Source organism: Lathyrus oleraceus, chromosome 1, assembly GCF_024323335.1.
Source record: "Lathyrus oleraceus cultivar Zhongwan6 chromosome 1, CAAS_Psat_ZW6_1.0, whole genome shotgun sequence".
Taxonomy (NCBI): domain Eukaryota; kingdom Viridiplantae; phylum Streptophyta; class Magnoliopsida; order Fabales; family Fabaceae; genus Lathyrus; species Lathyrus oleraceus.
The window spans coordinates 18,746,931-18,766,772 of NC_066579.1; positions in this window are offsets into that span (position 1 = coordinate 18,746,931).

Here is a 19,842-nt window from a genome sequence, read left to right on the forward strand (position 1 = left end):
AAGAAGCTTTTGACAAAATCAAGAAGTACCTCCAAGAACCTCCGATTCTGGTGCCACCAGTTGAAGGAAGACCTCTAATTATGTATTTAACCGTGTTAGAAAATTCAATGGGGTGTGTGTTGGGGCAACATGACAAGTCTGGTCGAAAAGAGCATGCCATATACTACCTTAGCAAAAAGTTTACCGACTGTGAAACAAGATACTCACTGCTCGAGAGAACTTGCTGTGCTTTGGACTGGGCTGCTCGCCGACTAAGACAGTATATGTTGAATCACACCACTTTATTGATTTCTAAGATGGACCCTATCAAATATATATTTGAGAAACCTGCCCTCTCCGGAAGAATAGCAAGATGGCAGATGATTTTAACAGAGTACGATATCCAATACACTACTCAGAAAGCAATCAAAGGAAGCGTGCTAGCTGATCATTTGGCTCATCAAGCGGTGGATGATTACCAATCTATGAATTTTGAGTTCCCAGATGAGGATGTCATGCTTGTTACTGATTATGAAGAACCTGGACTGGATGAAGGACCCGAACTGGGATCCCGATGGACTATGGTTTTTGACGGATCTTCTAATGCATTGGGCAATGGTGTTGGTGTTGTAATTATTTCTCCCAGGGGTTGCTACACGCCTTTCACTGCCAGACTATGTTTTGATTGTACCAATAATATGGCTGAGTATGAAGCATGTATTTTGGGACTCAGAGCTGCTATAGACCTAAGAATCAAGTCTTTAAATGTGTACGGAGACTCAGCCTTAGTAATCAGTCAGATCAAGGGAGAATGGGACACTAAACATCCGAATCTCATCCCTTATCGGGAGCGGGTGTTAACGTTAATCCCATACTTTGAAGAAATTACATTCGAACATATTCCACGAGAAGAGAATCAATTGGCAGACGCATTGGCTACCATGTCATCTATGTTCAGAGTCAGATGGGACAATGAAGCTCCCATGATCACCATTAAACGATTAGATGAGCCAGCATACTGTTATGAACTTAATGCTGATAAAGTAGAAGAGAAACCTTGGTTCCACGAAGTAAAAAGATATTTAGAAACTCAGGAATGCCCTGAAGGGGCATCCATCAATGACAGAAAATTTCTGAGGAAGTTCTCCGCTAAATTCTTTTTGAGTAATGGAATATTATACAAACGTAATCATGATTCGACTCTGCTTCGCTGTGTGGATAAGAAGGAAGCAGAAAAGATTATGGAAGACATGCATGACGGTATTTTTGGGACTCATTCTAGTGGACATACAATGGCTAAGAAGATTCTGAGATCAGGGTATTATTGGTCTACCATGGAAGCTGATTGCCACCATCACTCCAGAACTTGTCACAAGTGTCAGGTCTATGCAGACAAAGTACATGTGCCTCCTGCTCCATTGAACGTGTTGACAGCACCTTGGCCCTTTGCAATGTGGGGCATTGATATGATTGGAGAGATTAAACCTACCACTTCTAATGGACATCGTTTCATTCTTGTTGCTATTGATTACTTTACAAAGTGGGTAGAGGCAACCTCATTTGCTTCCGTCACCAAGAATGTGGTGGCACGATTCATCAAGAATAGTCTCATTTGTCGGTATGGCATCCCTGAAAGAATTATCACTGACAATGGTACTAATTTGAACAACAAGATGATTACTGAACTCTGCACGCAGTTCAACATAAAACACCATAACTCTTCTCCGTACCGGGCAAAGATGAATGGCGCCGTAGAAGCGGCTAATAAGAATATTAAGAAGATTATACAAAAGATGACAGTAACATACAAAGATTGGCATGAGATGTTACCGTTTGCTCTTCACGGTTATCGCACTTCAGTGCGCACTTCGACAGGGGCAACTCCGTTCTCTTTGGTCTACGGAATGGAAGCCGTCTTACCAGTGGAAGTTCAGGTTCCCTCTCTAAGAATCATGAAAGAGGCAGGATTAGATGAAGACGAATGGATTCAGACTCGACTCGATCAGATAAATTTGGTCGATGAGAAGAGACTTGCGGCTGTTTGTCATGGGCAGATATATCAGAAGCGCATGACCCAGGCATTTAACAAAAAGATCAAGAGACGGGTGTACCAAATTGGCGACTTGGTGATCAAGCGTATCATTCTACCACAAGGTGATCCCAGAGGCAAATGGACTCCCACATACGAAGGGCCATTTGTAGTTAAGAAGGTATTCTCTGGTGGAGCCATGATACTTGCTACAATGGATGGCGAAGACTTCCCGCATCCCGTGAACACAGACATAGTCAAAGAATACTACGCATAAAAGAGACCCGCTAGGTCGACGTACCTAGGCAAAAGTAAGGGCATCCCGGCGAACCAAAAGGGTTCGGGCAAAAATTAGGGATAAACATATAAAAATGTACACCCGGCAAGTCGAAAACCTGAAAAGGCGGCTTGGGCAAAAAAGGGTATCCTGGTGGACTGAAAACCTGAAAAGGCGGTCCAGGCAAAAATTAGGGATTAAAAGCGTATGACTATGTCCCGTTCTCAGACAGCTTCATCCAAGTTCAAGGGACTGAACAAGCCAATCACTTGTATCCGACAGTAGGAGATGAGATACTTGAAGATATAATGACAGTGGCAGAATTAAAATCAATAGGACTTTTTCTTCATAGCTTTCCTTTGTTGTCTCGACGATTTCCTCTTACTAGGATTTCTGTCTCCTTGTGCTCAAATTGCCGGTTTATAGGCCCTCTTTCAAAATCAATATAATTTTATTTCCAAAAAGATGCTTTTGTTTTACTTTTTCTGTTTTGTTTGCGTAAACGTCCGTTGATTTAGTTTGAATTGATATATGCATTTGAATATGATTGATGTTTATCGAAAATACATGCATAAAACGGAAATAGCGATTACTACAAGACTTCGGGATCGAGGATAAGGTCTAACCATGCTTTCCAATGAAGCCGTTGCCAATTCTATTCCCCAGCAAAGCCGATTATTCCCCAGACAAATTGATCATCTCTTCCACCCCCAGCCGGACTCTGTTGAGTGTTTCCACCATCAGACAGAAATCAAGTACCCCCAGTTAAGAAAGGGTCATCGATACAAATATCTCCAACCAGAATATGGAGATTTATTTCTCCCCGGCGAAAGTTTCAGACACATAATCCATTCATGCATCATTTTGCATCATATACATACACACAATGCTCGCATTTATTTCAGACGCATAATTCATTCATTACATCATTTCACAACATACGCATGCATACATTGTTCGCATTTAGTCTCAGAAGCATAAAGCATCTCATGCATCATGACATGGCATGAAGCTAACTTTATTTTTCAGATTAATTATCCTCCTGATATAGTCAAAATAAAAGATCCATTCAGACGGACATCTTTATCAATTACATTCAAGATTCAACTACATCTTTCAGATATACTCCATGTCAACAGTCATTCTGACATCCTCCCAATGGTGGCATCTCTAAGGCCCACCCCAGATGTTCATTGCAAATACAACATATACAAATACTATCAGATACAGCCTAACGTACGGCTCATTCTGCAACTCCAATACGGTCTAACGTACGACCCATTTGGATTTTCAAATCCTCAGATACTGCCTAGCGTACGGTACATTCTGGGGCGTAGTCTAGCGTACGACTACTTTCTTCTTCAGATACAGCCTAACGTACGGCTCATTCTGCAACTCCAATACGGTCTAACGTACGACCCATTTGGATTTTCAAATCCTTAGATACTGCCTAGCGTACGGTACATTCCGGGGTGTAGTCTAGCGTACGACTACTTTCTTCTTCAGATACAACCTAACGTACGGCTCATTCTGCAACTCCAATACGGTCTAACGTACGACCCATTTGGATTTTCAAATCCTCAGATACTGCCTAGCGTACGGTACATTCCGAGGTGTAGTCTAACGTACGACTACTTTCCTCTTCAGGTGCAGCCTAACGTACGGCTCATCCCGCAACCCCCAATACGGTCTAACGTACGACCCATTTGGATCTTCAACTCAGATACGATCTAGCGTACGATCCATTCTGATTCTACCTTCGTCAGATACAGCCTAGCGTACGGCTCATTCTGCAACTCAGATACAATCTAGCGCACGATCCATTATGATCTTTCATCCTCAGCGAAGTCACCAGCCTAATAGATGGGTCATTCTGCGATTCCGACACGATCTAGTGTATGATTCATTTTGATCCTTTATCTCCAGCAGTGTATGATCCATTCTGATCCTTCATCATCAAACTACCTGGATGGCATCTGTAAGCCCATCTCCATCAGGAATAACTTCTGATTAACAAGTGCAAATTTTTGGGGCATTCTAGTGTTCAATAATCTTCCACCTCCAGACCACGAATGGCGTACATACCATTCTAACTCTCTCGGTTCAAGAATATTGAACAAGGGCAGCTGTCATACCCCAAAATTTGCCCATTAATATTACAAGGCATTTTTAAGGCACTCCAACTTGTTTTTCAAGGCATTGATCCTAAAAGAACAAAGGCCCAGCTCACAGATGGCCAAATCCAGAAAATGGCCCAAACTGGCTTGCTCGCTAGGCGAGCAACTCCTTCGCCTAGCGAACCTTTCGCTACAATACTCGCCTAGCGAAGCTTGCGATATATCAGAATTTTCGGGCTTCATTCTGAGCCCATTAGGTCACCACAATCACTATAAATACCGACACTTCAGTCACGAAAGAGAGACAGACGGAGACGGACGGAAACCCTGGCATAGAAACCCTGGAGACTAACTTAAAGAGTTCCGAGTAAAGAAACCCTGAAGGCCGCTCATCCGCTCCGAAGCTACCGCCGCCCAACTCCATCCGATACCAAGAGGGGTCAATCCCTTCAACATCGCAGCTCAGTTGCAAACAGGTTTGCGTATCATTACTGTTTTAGACTTTTAATCGGTAATCTCTACATGCATAAGACATCATGATTAAATTTTCGGATATGTAATTTGATTTCACATGTGAATTTAAGTATGCCTGAATATCCTGAATGTTTGTCCATGCTATTCCTGTAATTAAATGCCGTAAAGTTCAGGGTTCCGGAGATCATGCTGCTATCAAACTCAAAACCCGTAGCCGCTCGCTAGCACATCGCTAAGCGAGCCTGTAGCGAGTACTCGCTAAGCCTTCGCTAGGCGAAGCAGGAGCGAACGGGACAGTGGCAGTTTTGTTTCTTTTTTGTTCTGCCTTATGTTTACCTAATCAAGATTTATTATAATTCTGCATTATTTGGCCTGATTTTATGACTGTTGTGTTTATTTTGTGGTGCAATTTTCAATTGTACTTTATCTCGATGTTCTAACCCGTGTGCTGAATTGTGTAAAGGCTTACATATTCCCGAGGAAACGGCCGACTAGGTACTCCACTTTATGTGTGGGATACCCTTATGGAGATGGATTCTGAATTACTTAATTTTAATGTGGAGATTCATCCTAAATTACCTAATTGATTTTAATGTGGAGATTCGTCCTAATTATGTAATCGATTTTAATGTGGACCTAATTACCTAATTGATTATGGCTATCTAGTTAATTGTAAAACTTTGCCTTTAAATAAGTGATCTCGGACCTCTCTTTGTTGCCTTACGGTATTACGGCATTATGGTCATGTCCCGCGAATATGGGGATACACTTAGCAAAGACCCTTCGGTTAAATCATCATAGTCCCTCGAATGTTGCCTTTGTCCCTCGATGACCCTCCGGTGTAGCCTACGGTTAAATGATGATAGTCCCTTCGAATGCTAAGGTATCCTCACAACTGTTGCCTTCAATGACCAATCGATGACCCTACGATGACCCTTTTACATCCAAAGGATAAAACTACTTACTTCTCAATAGTAAGGACAGTTTTACCCTCACAAGGATAGGAAATGCCCGTAAAGACCTTGGATAGGTATAACTCTTAATTGCTTATTCATAATTTAAAATACTTTTCACACCTCACACCTTTCAAAACATCTTTTAGAAAATCCCCACTTGGCATACATTCGTACTAGGATCATTGCCGAGTTATATTTTCTAAATGACTTTCAAAACTAAACGAGATAACCACTTTGTATACATTCATTCAAGAATCATTACAAAGTTAAATTCTCCTTTTCAAAACATTTTCTAAACATTTCTCAAACACTTTTTCAAACAAGAAAAACATAAATGATTAAGCAATTAAGAGCCCATGGATAACCATGGATACAAAGGGTGCTAGCACCTTCCCTTTGTATAATGTACCTCCCGAACCTAAAAATCTAAATTAAGGTCTTTCCTGTTCTTTTCCACCTTTCCTTATTGGATGAAAGAAAAGTCGGTGGCGACTCTTGCTATCCGCGACATTGCGATTAAAAGCAAAACACACAAAGTCCAGTTCACCGTATGACAGTTACCTCTAATAATGCTTTAACACAATAAGAGATCAAGTAAAATATTACTAGATTTGTATGAGATTAATTTTATTGAACACTTGGTGAGCACTCCACACCAAGTGTCCATTTCACTCAAATTAAATGTGCAGAATTTTACTCATTGCAATCGAAGTGATTGCACCAATTTATCGAACAGATACTATGCACAACAATCAAGTGATATTGATTTTACTATTAATTTCACACAAAACATAATTAATGCAGAATTTAAAGAGTTAAGAGATAGAGAGACCAAGACCGGATTTGTTGAGGCAGTTCCCCTATCGTCCTTGCTTAGGGTACGTCTGCCCTCAATTCTAAATCTAGAATTGAGATGTTTTTATTAACATGTTGCAAAGTCAATACAAGAGAACAAATGATCACCACCAATCAACCCCTAGTGTTGTTTCAGCTTTTATTCTATTCTCTCCCCTTGATTCGAGTTGAACCAAGTCCTTTAAGTGCTTCGAACAAACCTGATGTTACAGCTACCTTATTGCAAGAACGCCATGTTCTCCAAAACTTCAGCTCGGATGATTTTGAACGTAAGTCACTTGAACCCTAAGCTTTCTTCATAATCCTATGTTTACCGTTACTTGTTTGACCGAACCCACCGTTCTTCAAACTTTTCACTCAGTTGAATATGCAAAGCAAAGGTTAGTGCAAAAACCCTCAATTCTTGGAGGACAAAACCCCAATGGTTTTATTCAAGAAAAAACCCATACAAAGCCTCAACCCAAACTAAGATAACACACTTTTATTTGGACGTTATCACTGAAGGAGAATTGTGATCCAAAACGCAGCGAAAAATTAAAAATTCCTCCTTTAGTGATCCTTATGAATGAGCATGATCAGTGATAGAATCGTTACCTCTTATGGAGATTGAAACCCTTGATGCAGATCGAAGAAGTGATCATGAATATTGAATGGTGACAACGCCTCTATTCAGTCCACACGAACGGATTCCTTCAGTCTCGGTGCTAGCTGCTACGAATGAAGGCTTTGAGGGAGAGGGGGGAGAGAGAGAGAGAGAGAGAGAGAGAGAGAAACGAAATTTTCATCTGAACAAATGCTTCTGCACAAGGGTTCTATTTATAGAACCACTTGTGTGGGTTGTAAGCTAAAAAGCCCACTTAAGTGTATGTGGCTCATATCTTATGATATACCAAAATCACTTAAGTGTGTGGTGCCTTCCCATATTTCGTATTCTACTTAAGTGCACTGTACCTTATGATGTTCTACAATTCACTTAAGTGCAGCATACCTTACGGTGTTCCTTATTTACTCTATCTTTCATCACTTCGTTCTTTTGTGTGTGACCCTATAGATTTTCGCGGCATTGGCAATTATATTAAATCACGTATTTAACATGATAAACAGTGAGCGGAATCTGTAGCGGGGTATTCGTTACCATTAGAGATATTGACTAAATCCAAGGTAAACCATACAAGTCGAGTCGCCACCGCACTTCTATTTATCCAAAGGAATAGTTAGAAAGCGAACAAAAACCTAAAAGTTTTATCGAATCAAAAACTAGTAAAAATGTCAGAGATCTGGGTAAGGGGGTTGGTTATGCAATGGGAAGGTTTTAAGCACCCAAAACATCCTAGGTACTCCTAGGGAGCCCTTTTCATAAGTGTTGTTCTAGTCTAAAGGGTGTAGGTATATCTAAAGTACTATTTACTAAAAGGAAGGTTAAAAGAAAATGACTCGCAAGGATGTCGCATCCACTGCCTATGTATCTCATCTGAGTATGAGAATCAGAGTCTTCGTAGCTCGGCTACCTATGGGTTAAAGAGAAGTGTGCTCGGTAAGACGTCGCGTCTTATGCCTACGTATCTCATCTGGAATGAGAATCAGAGCAAAACGCAGTTCGGATAACTAGGGGTTAAGGATTGCCATCTGAACATGGACTTACAAAAGAGGACACCAGTTGTGTCAAAGGAGGGTGGGCAGTGTGTTCAACGTCCTAGCAGTAGGTGTCGCAGCTCGCTGAATCGAGTCTTGGGCAGTTACCTCTTTGCAATAGAACGGACTGACATGCCACAAGATCGGAGACGTACGGAAGGTCTAAAAGTGGGGAAGCTATGCTCTAGAGTTGTCATGCAATATGGACCTATGTGTTAGGATTTACAAAGGGGAACATCTACCTAATGTTAGCATGCAAAGAATAAGGGAATTCTACCTATGTTATCATACAAAGGGTTCTACCTAATGGGTGCTACCTAAACGGAACAAGAGTCGACAGATGGAGCACGGAGAGGAGTTACGGATAAGGATAGATGGCGATGCCGGAGGCAATCGACTTACAGGTAGACGGCGATGCCTGAGGCAATCGACTTACAAGAGGATGGATGAATGCGTGCTGGTTCTGTTAAGTTTTGAAAATGATTACTCGACGTTGGATAGAGCTTTTGATCTTATTTTGAAATACTTATCGGATGTTCGTTTTAATTCTTGTATTAACAGGTGACTAAAGAAATAAAGAAATAAATATCATACACTTTATGGGAGAGGGGTACATTTGTTATGAATGGGGATTGTTCATGGCAAACAAAACAATAAGAATATATGCCTCATACATCATACAAGTAGGCAACAGTTATCAATCAGATCGAATAAATAAACAATATATAATCAAACCAAAGAATCAAATAATGGAGAATTTAAACAATGCATGGGAGTATGAACATGTTAAATAATCAAGCAATAGAAAGCATGAATGAGAGAAACAAGTATAAAAGATAAGAGATGAATCAAACAGATGAAAATATGCACACGAAGGGTCCACTGAATAATTTAATCAGGAAATAAGGTAAGGACCAAATAAAATCAAGGTAAAAGGCCTCTAATACATGGCATATGAGATGAACGAGGGAGGATCAAAATATCTCTTCAATTTCCATAAGCAATCCCTAAGTCAAACATCGATCATAAAGAAGTCAACTGAAAATTCAAGTCAACTTAAAAAATAACAAATAAATAGCAAATTAATCAAGAAAATTATGAAAAATTAAACTAAATAAGGTGGGGTCAGGACATCATCATCCCCCAAAAAGATTTTAAAAATAATGAAAATTGGCACGTGAATTAATTAAAACAAAACATAGGTCAAACCAAGAGTCAATTAATAAGACTAGGTTAGAAATAAATCAAGAATAAATAGTAAATTAATCAAGAAATTTATGAAAAATAAACTAGATAAGGTGGGGTTAGGACATCATCATCCAAAATAAGGTGGGGTTAGGTCAAAAAGATTTTTAAAATAATGAAAATTGGCACGTGAATTAATTAAAACAAAACAGAAAGCAAATTAAAAGTCAACCAACCAAACTAGGTCAAAAATAAATCCAAAATAAATTGAAAATGTGAAATAAAATTCCAAGAAAAGGTCAGGTTGACCATGATACAGTGTTAAACCTTAATCCCAAAAATCAAATGCTAACAATAATTTTAAGTCATAAAAATAAAATCAATAAAAAAAAGTGTGTTAAAATGGACCATTTAGAATAAATAATTAAAATAAAATATTAATATTAAAAAAATACGAAAATAAAAATTATATAAAATTAAATAAAACGTTAAGAAAAGTGAAAAATATTTTTGGGTAATTTTATGGACGAAGAAAATATTTTAAATAAGAAAAAGAAATATGAAAATGGAAGGATTAATGGTGATGAACATGGTAAGCAAGCGTAAATATATCAAAACATGACCATGGAAGAGATGATTACCTAATGGAAAATAGAAGTGGAATAGAATCTGATATGTGATGAAGTTTTGCCTCCTTGCCACGAAATTCCAATGCTCCTTTAGGGTTAGGGTTTCAGCTTCTTAAATAGGGTGGATTAGGTGTTCTCATGGGCTTTTTAATAAGTTATTTATCCATAAGAATAAAAATATGAAGTGAAGTGTAAAATGTTGTTATTTTGGGCCAAACTTAAGTGAATGGATGTCCAATGCATGGCCAAAAGAGGTAAAAAAAACGTGACTGGTTTGTGCAGCATGCTTAGAAAATCTGATTGGGCCAGCCAGACCCAAAATTTGCCTAGAAAATCAAGTCATGGTGCCCACTTTAAATGAATGTATCTCTCAAAACATGGATCCAAATGAGATGATTCCAAAAGGATGTGAAAGAGGACATGGAAAGGTACAATTTTTGTGCAGAAAGTATTTTCAAATAATGCCTTGAAGTGCAAGAAAACTGGCCAAGAAGTCTTGACAAATTTTGAAGATTTTGGACTTAGAAATTTTTCTAAGTGTCCTAAAAAAATGTCTCACTTTGACTAAGCATAACTTTCTCAATTCTAATCAAAATGGAGCAAACTTTATATCTCTAGAAATCTTGGAACAAGAGGAACAACTTTCATGTTGGAGACATTTTTAAATGGAGCTTTTATCTTGATGCAAAATGGGCTTAAAGTGAGTGCAACGATCATGAAAACTTGCCCTAAATGGAAAGTCAACCATTTCCAAATTAAGTAACTTTTCCGATTCCTGATTAAATGATGAATCCATGATCCAACCTTGATCAAATTTCACAAGTAGGATCCCCTAGGCATGGATTTTGAGATTCCACTCTCAAAATGTCAGGAGTTGACTTTTCTGGCCCCACAGTTGACTTTTCCCAAACTGTCTAATTCTCGATTCCATTGATCAATTGAAGCACTTCTATCTCAAATAAAGAGCTGATTTTTTGTATGTAGGCCCTTGTGGAAATATGGAGGGACATGGAAAAGAGTTTCACCCAAGGAATCAGAAATAAATTGATTTTATACCAAACCCTAGTTTAAGGCAAAATTGATCGGGAACTGATTGCACTGATTGTCAATGGATCTTTCTGAGGTAATTGTGAACCTTCCTAGGCCAAGATGCCTCTCCAATCATGACATGGATGAGCCCCTATACTTCCAACCAAACATTGTTTGTTGTAGGTAGCCATGAAACCCTAATTTTTTATTAAATCCAGATGAACACTCTGATAGCTTTGAATCCTTCACTGATGAACTGAGGACCATAATAAGATACTTGGACCCCCCTGAGACCCTTGAGACTTGTATACTTAGAAAATGAAGTCCAATTCTCAATCTTGCTTTGTGTTGGCTCCTTCTATTAATGAGTGATCGATTAAAACCTGATATCCATGTCACTAATGCAGTATGCAATGAGTATGACCTAATATGATGCTAATGAAGTGTAAAACATAATCCCATGCTTCCAGGAAAAATGAAGGGTAAATTTTGGGGTATTACAGTATATAGCAACACATCACTGCTACCTAAGACACGAAAATGTCATATGATCTGACAAATCCTTTTGTGATAATACTTATGTGTACAATTAACCTTTTTCCCTTATTGAACACAAGGCATAGACCGTGTCATCCTTGTCCAGTTCAATATTGGGCCCGTAGATATTTATCCTGTTACGCGGGATGGAAAAATTCCATCTAGGTTACTCATATCCCTCAGCATGCTTCGTGGAGTACCTATCAATTATCTTTATGGTCATCCAGTTAAGGACAACGTTTGATCAACAATAAGGCACTCAACTCTACATCTAGGGTCCATAGTGGTTTCAGGTCGAAGGGTGGTATACACCATTATCACCATGAGAATAACTTATGACACTTTGCATAACATTCTATATAGTATTCTCATAGCGGGTCAATCCAATATAAATATTACTCTTAATGTTCATACTTATGTTTAAGACTTGATAACTCCTTATCCATGATCCATGAGATGTGATCATTAGACTATATACATAATAGTCTTAATGTTTTAATGTTATCCCACTTCACAACAAAGCTCGACTACGGATACTTTAAGAATATTGTCCTTATGTTTAATGGGATCTCATGATTAAGTCACACTTGATACATTAAACGGACTAGCTATTCTAGGGACTTTATTAAGCAAACATAATAAAAAAAAAGCCTTTTATTATTAATAAATAATTCTATACAAGTACCAAAAGTATTGGCCTCTAGGTCTTACACCAACAATCTCCCACTTGCACTAGAGCCAATCACGCATACCCCTAATGCCCATAGATCTAGTATGGCCATCATGCTTCTACTGCGTAAGAGGCTTTGTCACTGGGTCAGCAATATTGTCAAGTGTAGGTACTCTGCATATTTTGACATCTCTTCTATCTATTATCTCTCGAATGAGGTGATAACGCCTAAGTATGTGTTTGGATCGTTGGTGAGATCTAGGCTCCTTAGCTTGTGCGATAGCACCATTATTATCACAATAGAGATCAATGGGATCCACAATGCTAGGAACTATGTCAAGTTCACTAATGAACTTTTTGATTCAAACAGCTTCCTTTGCTGCACTTGAGGCAGCAATATACTCGGCCTCGGTTGTAGAGTCAGCAACTGTATCTTGCTTTGAACTTTTCCAGCTCACTGCGCCACCATTTAAGCAAAACACATAACTAGATTGCGATCTAAAGTCATCCTTATCTGTATGAAAGCTAACATTGGTGTATCCAATTACAACAAGCTCTTCCTGACCTCCATATATCAAGAATGAGTCCTTAGTCCTTCTTAAATACTTAAAGATATTCTTGACAGCTACCCAATGAGCATCACCGAGATCAGATTGGTACCTACTCGTTGCACTTAAAGCATACGAGACATCTGGTCGAGTACATAACATGGCATACATGATAGATCCTATTGCATATGCATATGGAATCTTATTCATGCGATCCCTTTCTTCCTTAGTTGAAGGGGATTGTGTTTTTGGTAGACACATGTCATGTTGCATAAGTATGAATCCTTTCTTGGAATCATGCATATTAAAGCGTCTCAACACTTTGTCTATGTATGTACTATGACTTAGGCCAAGCAGTTTTTGTGATTTATCTCTATAGATCCTGATTTCTAATATATAGGTTGCTTCACCTAGGTCCTTCATAGAAAAGCATTTCCCCAACCAAGACTTTACTTGTTGCAGGGTAAGGACATCGTTTTCAATGAGTAATATGTCATCTACATATAATACCAGGAAAACGATCATGCTCCGACTAACCTTCTTGTAGACACAAGGCTCATCTTCATTCTTGATGAATCCATATTGTTTTACTGTTTCATCAAAACGAAGATTCCAGCTTCTGGAAGCTTGCTTCAATCCATATATTGATCTTTGTAACTTACATATCTTTTGAGCTTCTTCTGGTATGTCAAATCCTTCAGGTTGTGTCATGTACACATCCTCAAGAAGATTCCCATTAAGGAAAGCATTTTTTACATCCATCTGCCATATTTCATAATCATGATATGCAACGATAACAAGTAAAATCCGAACAGATTTAAGCATTACAACTGATGAAAAAGTTTCATCATAGGTAACACCATGGATTTGTTTATATCCTTTTGCAACCAGTATTGCCTTATAGGTATGTACCTTACCATCCATGTCAGCCTTCTTTTTGAAGACCCACTTGCATCCTATAGGGTTAACTCCTACAGGAGGCTCTACCAAAGTCCAAACCTAGTTTATGTACATGGAATCCATTTCAGATTTCATGGCTTCTAGCCACTTCTCAGACTCGGGACCAGTTATGGCCTCTTGGTAGGTCACAGGCTCATCTTGATCCATGAGTAATAGATCACCTCAATCAATTATGAGATATCTGTATCTCTCAGGTAGGTGATGTATCCTGCTTGACCTACGCTGGTCTTGTTCTACTTGAGCAGGTTGCTCTTCCACAACTACTTGTGTTTCCTGCTCTAATTCCTCCATAGGTGTATCAATGCTTTGTGATTCTTGAATTTCTTCAAGCTCTACTTTCCTCCATAAGTGTGTAAGTTATTGTCAATAGTGCATGTCCCCAAAAGGAGTTTAGAAGATCGACGTGACTCATCATGGATCGGACCATGTCTAACAAGGTTCGATTTCTTCTCTCAGATACACCATTCCATTGGGGTGTTCCAAGAGGAATAAGTTGGGATAGAATCCCACGCTCTTTCAGATGGTCATCAAACTCTAGGCTTAAATATTCACCACCTCGATCTGATCGAAGAGTTTTAATATTCTTACCTATTTGGTTTTGTACTTCATTCTTGAATTCCTTGAACTTTTCAAAGGACTCTGATTTGTGTTTCATTAAATACACATAACCATATCTACTGAAATCATCAGTAAATGTGATGAAGTACTGAAAACCTCCTCTAGCTGGTATGTTCAATGGTCCACATACATCAGTATGTATGAGGGCCAAAAGATCATTAGCTATTTCACCTTTTCCTGTGAATGGAGACTTTGTCATTTTTCCAATTAAGCAAGATTTGCATGTCTCATATGTTTCATAATCAAAAGAGTCCAAGAGTCCATCTTTATGGAGTTTGGAAATGTGTTTCTCATTTATGTGGACTAATCGACAATGCCAAAAGTAAGTTGGATTTAACTCATTAGGTTTCATCCTTTTAGTATTAATGTTATAAATAGGCATTTCAAGATCAAGGATATATAGTTCATTGTTCATTTGTGCAGTAGCATAGAATATATCATTCAAATAAATGGAGCAACAATTGTTCTTTATTATAAATGAAAAACCAAACTTGTCTAAACAAGAAATGGAAATAATATTCCTGCTAATTGCAGGTACATAATAACAGTTCTCTAACTGAATTATTAAACCACTAGGTAAAGTCAATACATAAGTTCCTACGGCTAAAGCAACGACCTCTGCTCCATTGCCAACTCGTAGGTCAACTTCACCTTTTGCCAAATCTCTACTCCTTTTTAGCCCCTTCACATCGGTACAAATGTGAGAACTGCATCCAGTATCTAATACTCATGATGCAGAAGTAGATAAATTAATTTCAATAACAAAAATACCTGAAGTTGAAGTCTCTACTCCATTCTTCTTATCTTCTAGGTACTTTGGGCAGTTTCTCTTCCAGTGTCCGGTCTTACCGCAATGGAAGCATGTGTCTTCCTTTGTTATTCCTCCACTGGGCTTCAAAGCAGGAGATGTGGATTTGGGTTTGGCAACTTCCTTGCCTTTCCCTTTACCACCCTGCTTGGTGGGTCTTTTGTTATGTCTCTTTCCATTTCCGATCATCAGAATGGACTTCTGTTTTGACTTCAGATTCTGCTCAGCAGTTATTAACATGGCTAGCAGTTCAAGAAGATATTTGTCCATATCATTCATATTAAAATTAAGGACAAATTGACTGATGCTATCTGGTAACAATTGCAAGATCAAGCCAGTCGCAAGTTCCTTTCCGAGGGGAAAACCCAACCTCTCAAGGTTCTCCACATACCCAATCATCTTGAGCACATGGGGACCTACAGGGGCTCCCTCAGCTAACTTTCCTTGAAAAAAGGGTTTTGAAACTTCAAAACCTTCATACTTTGCCTGCTCTTGATAGAGCATCTTCAGGTGTTCGACCATATTGTAGGTTGCCATGTTCTCATGTTGCTTTTGCAACTCTGAGTTCATGGTAGCTAGCATGAGGCAATCAGTTTCATTGGCATCATCGACATACTTATTATAAGCATCTCTTTCTGCCTTAGATGCAGAACTAGGAGGTTCCTCTTCAGGAACGGGTTTCTTCCAGACATACAGCTTTCTATCATGTTTGAGGACAATCCTCAGATTTCGGTGTCAATCCAGAAAATTTGTCCCAAATAATTTTTTCTTATCAAGGATTGATCGTAAAATGTTGTTAGAGGTGTTTGTTGTCATGGTAATCTACATGAAAAATAATGAAAATATAAGTATCACTAAAATAACATATTTAATTAGGCCTTTAATTAAATATGCTCCCATTATTTTACTTAAAACAAATGATCCTCATCATATGATTCGGAAAATCCCGTTGGAAGATTTTCTAGTGGGTCGAGATCCACATTTCACTTTGTTTTAAGTCCGTGTAGGCGAATTACACAAAACTAGGTTTATTTAGGTATGAACTCCTTCTAATTGTATCTAATACAACTCTCGAATATTTTAGTTAGGTGAATAACTCCTTATTCCAATCCATCACATGGATCATTTCGAACTCTTGCTTCTAAACGTATATAATCTTATTATAATTTTTTTAGTTAAGTTTGACTCATTGTTTTAGCAATTGGATATTACAATTATCCCATCACACCTTACTAATATAGAACATGCACCTCGCGTAGGCGAAACCTGCATTATTCGATACTAGTCTTGATGAGTGCTAAAACTTGGAAAGCATAAACTTAATATTTAATTTGAGGGAATTTACAATTATTATGATATCACTGGCTTATTTATCATATAAATCGTCTCTCACATGCATCAACATACATTCACATGCATCAACATACGTACAAAATGAAACAGTTATGGCCCCTAACGCAATTGTTCTCCCAAGCCAATGAGAGAACCTAAGTTAACCTAATAACGATCTAAGTTTCTCTAAGCAAGATCTTCAACCTTGTCCTCCTTTGATATTGTATTCTTCTCTTTCTTTATAATATTACATTATAGAAAAGAAACTCATTTTACATACAAGGGAGTGAGATGAGAAAAGAAATTACATTAAAAGATTAAAAGAGAGGCACGACACGCATGTCGTATTTTAAATTCCCAAAACAAAATAAAGGAAAACTAAGGCCATAACCAATCACCACAAGATAATAATAATAAACACATTATTATTATTATTATTATTAATTTAAATTCTGTTAATTAAATAAACCAAATTAAATTTCGGCTACTGATCACACTACGCAGAGTTAGCCGGGGTTGTAGGGGCAGCGCCCCGATGCAAAATTTTAATGAATAATTCATTTGAAATCGACGTCGATTTTTGCATCAACACTTGATACTTTAAAGCACAACTCTTGTGCAGTCACAATCCTAATCGCATAACTCTTTGACAACACAACCCTTGTACCATCATGAACCCTAATGCGCCAATTTCATACCGTCAATCACACCTCGATTATTAATTCAGTATGATTGATCAACACGTCATTGCCTCACCATACTTTCGTCGAATTCCGAAGCAAATGACAATTGATCGCTCAAAGGAAAACAACCATTAAGTGTTTGAAAAAACGAAACAGAAACAGTATATCATATATACCGTATTTTGCATCAGAATCACTTATATCATATATATAACTTGATTGATCTTAATTGTGTAACCTATGGACGATCAATGTATCGCTGCTTCACCATACTAACATCGGATTCCGAAGCATAGTCAACATCAATCATCCAAATTGTACACACATGATGCCAAATTTAATTACTGGTTTATTCTTTGATTTATTCTGTCTTTTAATCATATTAATACAAAAAATAAATAGTTATCACATGCATTGTTTCATAAGTGGCTCTGATACCACTGAAGGATAATTGCGATCTAAAACGCAGCGGAAATTAAAAGTGTCTCCTTTAGTGATCCTTACGAATGGGCATGACCAGTGATAGAATCGTTACCTCTTGTGGCAATTGAAACCCTTGATGCAGATCGAAGGAGTGATCACGAACGTTGAATGGTGACAACACCTCTACTCAGTCCACACAAACGGATTCCTTCAGTCTCAGTGCTAGCTGCTACGAATGAAGGCTTTGAGTGAGTGAGAGAGAGAGAGAGAGAGAGAGAGAGAGAGAGAAACAAAATTTTCATCTGAACAAATGCTTATGCACAAGGGTTTTATTTATAGAAGCACTTGCGTAAGTTGTAAGCTAAAAAGCCCACTTAAGTGTATGTGGCTCATATCTTATGATATACCAAAATCACTTAAGCGTGTGGTACCTTACCATATTTCGTATTCTACTTAAGTGCACCATACCTTACGATGTTCTACAATTCACTTAAGTGCATCGTACCTTATGGTGTTCCTTATTTACTCTATCTCTCATCAATCCGTCCTTTTGTATGTGACCCTGTAGATTTTCGCGGCATTGACAACTATATTAAATCACGTATTTAACATAATAAATAGTGAGCGGTATCTAGCAACACATCACTGCTACCCAAGACATGAAAATGTCATGTGATCTGACAAATCCTTTTGTGATAATACTTATGTGTACAATTACCATTTTACCCTTATGTCTATATTGAACACAAGACATAGACCGTATCATCCTTGTCCAGTTCAATATTGGGCCCATAGACACTTATCCTGTTATGCGGGATGGGCAAATTCCATTTAGGTTACTCATGTCCCTCAGCATGCTTCGTGGAGTACCCTGTAAGAACAAAAATTGTTCTACAACAGATTCCTTGATTTTGATGATAACAAAGGATGAAACCAAAAATGGCACCCTAACGAAAAGTTTCTAAGTGTGCAGGGTTCTAAAGAAAGAAGAAATAAATTTGATGATGTCATCAGATGCACAACAAGATCAGATACAAATTATCAAGTATCAGAAGCATCTAAAGTGGAATCTCGTTTCAAGAAGCTCTGACTCTGGACACAACTGCAAAGTATCAGAAGCATCTGAACATGAAGTAAAGTCTAATAGTTCTGATTCTGAACAAATGCTTTCTGTAAACTCTGGAAGTTATCAGCGCCATCTGAACTTTCAAGAAATAACATCAGAAGCAAGATTCTCCAGATACACGAAGACTCTAATCAGATTTGTTAATCATGATGAAGTAACGTTTAAGCCAAGTTAAAGTTCTGCAAATGGATTTCCTCAATTAGAAAGAGACGTTAATCTCCTCTTCCAAGAGAGAAGATACTACTTGTGGTAAGTAGTCACTTCTAAAAGAAAAAGTCTCCTGCAGAAGCTATTTATGGAATGGCGTAATTACATCTCATTATCCACCAGATTCAACTCTACTTCAACTCTATCTCAACTCTACTTCAACTCATATAAATAGAGATGAAATCAACATTCAGTATGCAAGAGATCAACTAGCCAAAACTATACTGAATTATTTCACGCTCAAGAAAATCATCTTTGTTTTCAAAGAATTTCACTAAGCTTTTGCTTATCAAGTGAAAAATCTGTTCTTAAATTTGTAATACTTGCTTAACTAGAAGCACTCTAGATTACATATCTTGTATCTTTTATTTGTTTGATTTCCTCAAGTGACTCTTTGTAGTCTGTAGACTTGAGAGGACTAAGAGATTTTCTTCTCTCTTAGGGGTTGTTTGTAATCTTTCAAGATTAGTGGATTAAGTCCTTGTTGAAGGCGAAATCACCTTGGCCGGGTGGACTGGAGTAGCTTTGTGTTATAAGCGAACCAGTATAAAATCATTGTGTGATTTTCTTTTTGGAAAAGCGCTTATTTTTTCAAACAATTCAAACCCCCCCTTTCTTGTTTTTCTCACCTTCATACCCATCAACTATCTTTATGGTTATCCAGTTAAGGACAATGTTTGATCGACAATAAGGCACTTGATTCTACACCTAGGTTCCATAATGGTTTCAGGTCGAAGGGTGGTATACACCATTATCACCATGAGAATA